The sequence below is a fragment of the Neophocaena asiaeorientalis genome, unplaced genomic scaffold (genome assembly GCF_003031525.2).
Source record: "Neophocaena asiaeorientalis asiaeorientalis breed wild unplaced genomic scaffold, Neophocaena_asiaeorientalis_V1.1 scaffold10, whole genome shotgun sequence".
In the NCBI taxonomy this organism is placed as follows: Eukaryota; Metazoa; Chordata; class Mammalia; order Artiodactyla; family Phocoenidae; genus Neophocaena; species Neophocaena asiaeorientalis.
Genome location: NW_020172817.1, coordinates 2181082 through 2190613, shown reverse-complemented (window position 1 = coordinate 2190613; position 9532 = coordinate 2181082). Strand labels below are relative to the sequence as shown.

Below are 9532 nucleotides of genomic sequence, written 5' to 3'. Positions count from 1 at the left end.
AGCCTGCGCGCAGCAACGAAGACACAACGCAGCCAAAAAGAAAAAAAAAAGTATCATCTGGAAGCCTTTATAAACAAACCTTTCAGTGTTTTTTGAAGTCTGTAAAATACAAGCAAATTAGAGCCGTGTAATATCTTTAAAACTGTTACAATCATTTTCTTTTCTAGATGCAAACATTTAGTACTGATCCTAGGGTCTGGGATCGGAGCCTGCTTTGACCTGGCGGTGAGAGGCGGCTGGGCCGAGCGATCCGGGGACGCTCCCATGGCCCAGTTCGCGTTCGAGGGTGACCTGCACTTGCTGGGGCAGCCGGCTACACCCATGCCCAACGCAGCCCCTGCGCGCTGGCAGCGCAAAGCGAAGGAAGCCTTGGGCCGGGCCCCTCGCCTATGCGGGCAGCCAACCGATCCCAGAGCGCCGGGAGGACCCCGGGGCCGAACTCCCGGCAAATCCAGCTCCAAGATTCAGACCACTCCCAGCAAACCTGGCGGTGATCGCCCTATCCCCCGTCGCAGTGCTTCCCAGATGGAGGTCGCTAGCTTCCTCCCGAGCAAGGAGAAGCAGCCCGAAGACAGTCAGACACCCACCAAGAAGGAACATCAGAAAGCATGGGCTTTGAACCTGAACGGTTTTCATGTGGAGGAAGCCAAGATGCTTCGGCTCAGTGGATAACCACAAAATGCCCCAGAAGGTTACCAGAACAGACTGAAAGTACTCTATAGCCAGAAGGCCACGCCCAGCTCCAGCAGGAAGACCAGCAGTTACATTCCTTCCCGGCCAGACAGGATCCTGGACGCCCCTGAAATCCGGAATGACTACTACCCGAACCGTGTAGATTGGAGCTCTGGGAATATACTGGCTGTGGCTTTGGACAACAGTGTGTACTTGTGGAGTGCTAGCTCTGGTGACCTCCTGCAGCTGCTGCAAATGGAGCAGCCTGGGGACTATACATCTTCTGTGGCCTCAATCAAGAAGGGAAACTACCTGGCTGTGGGTACCAGCAGTGCTGAAGTGCAGCTATGGGATGTGCAACAGCAGAAACGGCTTCGAAACATGACCATTCTGCCCGAGTGGGCTCCCTCGGTTGGAATAGCTATATCGCGTGTAGTGGCTCACTCTCTGGCCACATCCCACACCATGATGTTCAAGTAGCAGAACACCACGTGGCCACACTGAGTGGCCACAGCCAGGAAGTGTGTGGTCTGCGCTGGGTCCCAGATGGATGACATTTAGCCAGTGGCGGCAACGCTAATTTGGTCAACGTGTGGCCTAGTGCTCCTGGAGAGGGTGGCTGGGTTCCTCTGCAGACATTCACCCAGCATCAAGAGGCTATCAAGGCTGTGGCTTGGTGTCCCTGGCAACCCAATGTCCTGGCAACTGGAAGGGGCACAAGTGATCGACACATTCGTGTCTGGAACGTCTGCTCTGGGGCCTGTCTGAGGGCTGTGGATGCCCATTCCCAGGTGTGCTCCATCCTCTGTTCTCCCCACTACAAGGAGCTCATCTCAGGCCATGGCTTTGCCCAGAAACAGCTGGTGATTTGGAACCCAACTATGGCCAAGGTGGCTGAGCTGAAAGGCCACACAGCCCAGGTCCTTAGCCTGACCATGAGCCCAGATGGGGCTACAGTGGCATCAGCAGCAACAGATGAGACCCTGCGGCTGTGGTGCTGCTTTGAGTTGGACCCTGCCCGGCGGCGGGAGCGGGAGAAGGCCAGTACAGCCCAAAGCAGCCTCATCCACCAAGGCATCTGTTAAGGACCAACTCATCTCAGTTTTTGGTACTTTTTTTTTTTTTAACTTTTCTAATAAAGTCACGTCTCCCTCTTAAAAAAAAAAAAAAAGATCCTAATATGCGACCTTGCCTTGAATGTTCAGGGTCCTAAAAATTAATTTGCCATTTGTCTTATAAATGATTTTTAAAAATTGTGTACATTATGATATGCTTGAATACATTACCAAATTTATCTGTATTTCTTTCCTGTCATTCACTGTTTAGAAGGAACAACATACTCACAAAACAGTTCATGGAATACAAAAAGCCAAAATTCTTGTGACGTTAAATACTGAAGCTTTGTATTAATTACTCCAATATGTATCTTTATATGATTATAGTTTACAATATCCCTGAGCATATGAACTATGACTGACTTATTTATCCCCAATTCTAACCATATTTCCAGACCTAGGCAGGCACTTAGCATGTGTTCAATAAGTGTTTGTTTAGGGAATTAATGTAAGTCTGAAAGAAATGGCATTGAGGTGCACGTGTTTCTTAAAGACTGAAAGTTTATGTTCCCCCCCACAAATTCATATGTTGAAATCTTAATTTAAAAAGTGGGGCCTTTGGGAGGTGATTAGGTCATGATGCTGGAGCCCTCATGAATGGGATTAGCATCCTTATAAAAGAGACCCAGAGTACAAGAATGTACACTCTTGTGCTTTTGAAAAGGATACATAATTTAAATAGCAGAGATAAACTCATTGCCAGAAGAATTAAGTGAATTTGGAAGTGGATCCTTCCCTAAGGGAATCTGAGATGAGACCTCAGCTCTGGCAGAAACTATGATTGCAGCCTTTTGAGACCCTAAGCAGAGGACCCAGTGAAGCCATGCCAGACTCCTCCCACAGAAGCTGGAATTGGAACCAAGATGGCGGAGTAGAAGGACGTGCTCTCGCTCCCTCTTGCGAGAACACCAGAATCACTACTAGCAGCTGGACAATCATCGACAGGAAGACACTGGAACTCACCAAAAAAGATACCCCTCATCCAAAGACAAAGGAGAAGCCACAATGAGACAGTAGGAGGGGCGCAATCACAGTCAGATCAAATCCCATAACTGCCATTCAACAGTAAAAAAACAAACAACCCAATCCAAAAATGGGCAGAAGACCTAAGTAGACATTTCTCCAAAGAAGACATACAGATGGCCAAGAGGCACATGAAAAGCTGCTCAACATCACTAATTATTAGAGAAATGCAAATCAAAACTACAATGAGGTGTCACCTCACACCAGTTAGAATGGGCATCATCAGAAAATCTACAAACAACAAATGCTGGAGAGGGTGTGGAGAAAAGGGAACCCTCTTGCACTGTTGGTGGGAATATAAATTGATACAGCCACTATGGGGAACAGTATGGAGGTTCCTTAAAGAACTAAAAATAGAATTACCATATGACCCAGCAATCCCACTACGGGGCATATACCCAGAGAAAACCATAATTCAAAAAGACACATGTGCCCCAATGTTCATTGCAGCACTATTTACAATAGCCAGGTCATGGAAGTAACCTAAATGCCCATCGACAGGTGAAAGGATAAAGAAGATGTGGTACATATACACAATTGAATATTACTCAGCCATGAAAATGAACGAAATTGGGTCATTTGTTGAGATGTGGATGGATCTAGAGACTGTCATACAGAGTGAAGTAAGTCAGAAAGAGGAAAACAATTATCGTATATTAATGCATTTATGTGGAACCTAGAAAAATGGTACAGATGAATCCGTTTGCAGGGCAGAAATAGAGACACAGATGTAGAGAACACACCTATGGACAGCAAGGGGGGAAAGCGCCGGGGGCAGGGTGATGGTGGTGGTGTGATGAATTGGGAGATTGGGATTGACATGTATACAGTGGTGTGTATAAAATTGATGACTAATAAGGACCTGCTGTATAAAAAAATAAATTAAATAAAATTTAAAAAAAGAAGAGACCCAGAGAGCTCCTTCCCCCTTTTGTCATGTAAGGACACAGCAGGAATATGGCCATCTATGAAACAGATACCAAATCCACCAGAGCCTTGATCTTGGACTTTTCAGCCTCCAGAGCTGTGAGAAAAAAGTTTCTATTGTTTATAAGCCACCCAATCTACCAAACAGACTAACCCATGTTTTTATACACATAATGATATTTATCATGGACTTACTTTTAATATATTTTTTGATTGTCTCAGAATTTATTCAGTGGAATTAAAACATTTGAACATCTCACATGTAATATTAACAGTACATCAAACATTACAATTATTAACAAATCCATACCATGTCAGTACTAAGGCACTTGATTTGCATAGAGATAGACAGAACAAAATCTGTTTTATTTGTATGAAGCACCTTACTTAGAACTGGAATTCAGCCTCTTATTACCACCATCCATCCATGCTTGAGACTCAGCCTGTGTGGACTCCATCTTGTTTTGGGGGTGCGGCAGAGATAAAAAAGAGCCCACTGGGTGGGGATCAGTGCTTCACTGGGCGGTATACAGTCTCTAGGAGAGGATACACATCTTTTTTTTAGAAGTTTGCTTTCTTCAATTATATGATTGGAAAACACTGAGCCCCAGCTCACATGGTCTTGGAGAATCTCGGATAAACAACTTCACATTCTTTACTCTCAACCTGACCAACAACTGTGTAATTCTAAATTCCCATGAGGCCGTGGGTTTGACTTTCTTGGACTCTGCCCACGGTCTGGAACTAGGTGGTTTCTTTATCTGATAAGTTCCCTGGCTAAAGTTTCAACGAGACTGGAATTATTCTCAGGGAAATGCTATCTCTTTATCTTAAGAAAGGTTTTTTGGACCAAATTTTCAGTGTTCTGGTTGATCCAAAGTATTAGGAGTGTTTGTTGTCAGCGAGTCTCGTCCCTTATTGGTGGAAAATAAAAACAGTCTATTTGAACCATGAGAGGGATCACAGGATGTTCTATTCCAAAACGCCTTCATTTTTTTTCAGATGGGGAAATGGAGGCCCAGAGAGGTTAATTGAAGTCATGCTTGCTGTGCACTTGGGGCAGGAACGGGATCCTTGGTTTAGAGAATGAAACATGGTTCCTTAAACATCCTTGCCTGGCTATAAATTACTCTTTAAGTCCCTGATTGTGTGCAGAGTCTGTGAACTTGGCTGAGTGTTACTGTTCACAAGTGTATCTTTTTACTTAAGGATTAGAAAGTGTGTGCTGACTTAGCACAGGTGAGCTTTGATCTTGCCCAAGGTCAATGTCGAAAATTGCATCTTTCATGAAAAAGGAACAGGAAAATCCAGTATGAGATTTCACATACATATTTATTCTCCTGATAGGCTTCACATTTCCTAATGCTCTAGCTTTCACTTCCCCTGCAAATGATTTGATTGTATGTACCTCTCCATCACGATTTTGGTTTCTCTGAAATGGGATAAGTAGTGGTCTAAGTCTCAGTCCGCCTCACTCAGTCATTCTCCCTCAGTCATTAGATACTTGACTCTAGTCTATATTATCTATTCAGTTCTTAACATATAAATTTTTGTAGGTTACTTTTTTTTTTCTGAGTTTTACCCCTGAATATAAGCTAAGCTACTAAAAGAAAACAGGCTTAGCTCAGTGTCTTTTACATCATTAACGCTAAATAACATTCCTGAAGCTACTTAAAAACCCAAATTTTATAGGGTGAGCTACTTAAAAGTGATTATGGAAAGGCGTGAATTTACTGTTTGGCAAAGATGAATTTCCACAGAATTGCATGGAGTCAAGTGTCCCTACAGTTACACAAGTTCATCTTTCTGGGGATTTCTGTGCACAGATTAAACCTCTACAAACATTTTTGTCATCCCTTTCTTGTTGCCTTTTCTCCTAGGACCAAATGTTTGAATTACCAGCTGCTTGACCATCTTCTTGTAGGGGCTAGTTTGAAAATTTCAAGCTATTCGCCTGTTCTTCATAATGGACATGTGTGTTCTCAAAAGAAGTGACCATGAATTGGCCAGTGTTTTGTGGACAATGTCCTCCAAAACTCTTGTATATTTACTGACAGATAGTGGACTGTAATGGGGGTGGGAAACACCGCCCTTGGCTTGATTCCATCCCATCTATATGGTATTATTGCTTGGTCACTAATTCTGTGCCCAGAGAAATTTTTCTTTGTGGATATGCCTTTAAGACAGGTAACAAGAAGGCTTAAAGCCACCAGGCACTTCCAGAAGGAGGGTAATTTCTTTGTTGGGCTTGTGTTGACATCTCTGTTCTCAAGGTTAATTACACATTTGGTTAATTGGTTTAATTAGTTAATTGGTTTGCTGAGTCTGCCTCCCTGGTGAGAATTACAAGACCCAGGGAACTGCCAATTCATGCATAGATATGCCCTTTCATTGCTTGTGGCTTATAACCAAGGCACACACACTGCTTACTTAAAGAGTTTGTTTTGGGGGAATCTACTTCTTGTTCTCTGAAACAGGTTTTCTTTTTCTTTAGGATACAAATAGAGAAAAATGCCCATTTACTGCCAATTCCAGAAAAGTCTGCTTTTCTTCAGCAAGGAAGGAGGTGGGAATGACAGGTCCCAGGAACAGGAGGCATGGTTGTGGGGAACAGCTGTTGGCTGGGACGTGATGAATATTAGCCTGAGATTTGGAGGCAGCCTCTCCCCTCGGGCGGAAAAGACCAGAAAAAGAAAAGGGATTCAGCGTATCAATCCTGAACGCTAACATTTTCTGAATAATCAATGAAAATTAATTCTTTCTAGATTGCTGGTGGAATCAAAAGAAACAGAGATATAGTATTTTTTTTTTTTGGCCTTGCCACGTGGCATGTGGGGTCCTAGTCCCTCAACCAGGGATGGAACCCACACCCCCTGCAGTGGAAGCACGGAGTCTTAACCACTGGATTGCCAGGGAAGTCCCAGAAACATAGTTTTAAACCATAGATGGTTTTTACAGTTATAGACTGTCTAATCATTTCTAATCCTTCCTATTTTCAATTTGCCTAAAATCGTACTTTTCCCAAGATGATGTTATGGATGTTGAACAGATCATTATCAGATATCGTTTGGCATCCTAGGGGATCAAAGCTTGGAGAAGAAATGCTTGATGAATTGCCTTTTTTCCTTGATGAATTGCACTCACAGTGGAGTGAATTGAGGGCTGGTCTAGCCATGCATATTCACTCACATGGTTCTGAGATATCTGGAAAGAACGTGGCTAAAGATTTTAAAGCTGGTCTAGATCTCTTTAACTAGAGAATGGAGCATAATTTTCCATTTTAGGAATCCTGCTGTTTTGTCCTAACCAACTCTAGGTGTTGGGTTTCTCATTTCAATCTGCGGCATAAACAAATTGTAACCTCCCTTGTCAGACAGACTCACCCCAGAATCTCCTTTCCTTTCCTCACAATTAGAGAGCTTTTTGGAATCCTTAATCAAACATTTCTTTGAGCAAGCTTAATTGCATCTCATTCTAGCTTTATTGACCAGTGTGGCTAATTGATCTTTTCTTCTTCCATCATATTGCTTCTTTTCATTTCATTTTCTCTGAATTGCCAAATATTCCTTTTAAAATTATAATTATTTTTAAAAAATCATAGAAGTCATACAACAGTAGTACTATTTGGCCTTTGTTTTTCCTTCTGAATCAACCTTTCTCTTGTTCTCTACAAATCATACTTCAAGTGACGTTTTTCTTCAGATTTGAGGTTTGAAAACCAAACATGAGCCCAGCATGCCCTAACCAGAGCAGAAGTCTGTGGCAGAAGTTCTCATGCTTTGCGCCATGTGGGGAACTCTTGTTCATATATCCCATTGTCAGAGGCCATTTCCTCTTTTTTTTTTTTAGGGAGGCTGGGGGGAGAAAGGCGGGTGGTAACACTGTCTCATTGATGACTCATGTTCCTGTGTCTATGAGCATTGGGTGAATGCCGGGTGGAACTCTCTAGAGCGGTGTTTTCAGGGTGGGGAGCCTCACTTAACGGGTCTGATTCCTTCTGCTTTTTTATGCCTTTCTGCCAAATTCTGGCTAGGTGTTCACATAGCATCATACCCTTAGAGAGGAAACAGGAAATGAGAACAGAACTCCTTTAGACCAGACTTGGGGCAAAAAACAAAAAAGAAAGAGAAAAAGAAAACAACTGCAGCAACCAAAAAATCCCAGAGGGGAAAAGCGGGTGATTGAAGGCAGAGAAAGAAATGAGAGGCATAGAAACAACCTTGAGAAAAAGGCGAAAAGCATAGAATTGCATTTTAAAAATTAGCCTTGTTCTGGTTATCCCTGCCTTTGTGTAGATGGAAAGGAGACAGTTTGGTCTCCAACTCTAAAACGTTCTAGCTGTGGGTCTGTGGGCCCAGACGTGTTCTGTGTGAAAGAGGTTTTAATCATCTGCTTACTGTTCCTGGCACCCTGGCAAAGGCTAGCTCAGTCAGCCCAGCGCATTAGGGTGGGCTCTTCAGAGGAGGAAGGGGAAGGAGAGAGGGAGGAGAGAGGAGCCCCAGAGAAGGATGAGGTGATTCTGCTGGGAGGCTCCCTCCAGGGAAGCCAGCAGCCTGGTGAGTCAGCAAAGTCCAGCCATGGGTCCAAGGAGAGTGGTCACAGACAGCAGGAGGTGACGAGGTGATGGATGAGCTCCCCAGGGCCACAGGAAAGATGCAGGTATATGGCTCAATTTCCTGGGGGCTGCACTTTATTTAATAAAATAGCTAGATGAGCCAGGCTTTCATGAGAATTAGCCAGTAGTCCCATACTGTATTTTCACCCTCTAAAATGATTAACTTGAGGTGTGACTATTGTTAGTTGTAACCTAATCACCTCTTCTGATGAGAAGATTTTTGTTTTCTTGCCTTTATCGAATATTAACCGAAGCTGTTAGTGTCAGCTATAAACCAGCATTAAATATTTGCCTTGGAGGCCAGTAAAGTCAGAGATAAGACCGAAACTGGGATCACACATGCCCCCGGTTTTGCCATCTGCAAAATGATAAAGGTGAGCTTAATCCAAACTGGCTGCCAGGCCGCTTGTAGCACCTTCAGATTTTCTTATCTTACAGAGGACGTGCCCAGTCCTCTGCTCAGGGCTGGAGATACCACTTTGACTACTATGTCTGGCAGCAATAGAAATGATACAAACCATCGCTTACCTAGGCTTGCTGTGCACCAAACGCTGTTCTAAGTAACGCTTAGTACACACACATTCAGTCATTTATCCTCCAAACTATGAGGAATGTTGTGTTATATTTTCACATTTTACAAATAAGGAGACAGACACAGAAAAGTTAAAACTGGGGGGAGGGGTAAATTAGGAATTTGAGATTAACATATACACACTACTATATATAAAATAGATAAACAACAAGGACCTACTGTATAGTACAGGGAACTATATTTAATATCTTGTAGTAACCTATAATGGAAAAGAATCTGAAGAAGAACATATATATATTCAGTTATCCATATACTTATATACATGTCTATATATAATTGATTCACTTTGCTGTACACCTGAAACTTACACAACATTGTAAATTAACTATACTTCAATTTTAAAAAAAAGGTTAAAAAAGAAAAAAGAAAAGTTAAAATTGCCCCTTTGAGGTGGCAGGGCAGGAACGCCGGGTTGGGGGGATGACTAACCAGACAGATTCACATCCTGCCTTCAGAAAGCTGGCGGTCTAGTAAGGGCAGGGGCCACTAAACCCTCAATTGCAATGAGGTGCCATTGCCAGAGCAAATAAACGCATAGCAGAGGCAACCAACTGAATGTGAAGGTCAGGCAAGGCTGCCCAGGAAAAG

The 9532-nt window shown here is 43.2% G+C and overlaps 1 pseudogene; it reads left to right on the top strand.

Moving 5' to 3' along the window:
* The first annotated feature begins 264 nt into the window (after positions 1–264).
* Positions 265–1757, top strand: LOC112397521 (cell division cycle protein 20 homolog pseudogene; annotated as a pseudogene).
* Positions 1758–9532: the final 7775 nt, after the last annotated feature.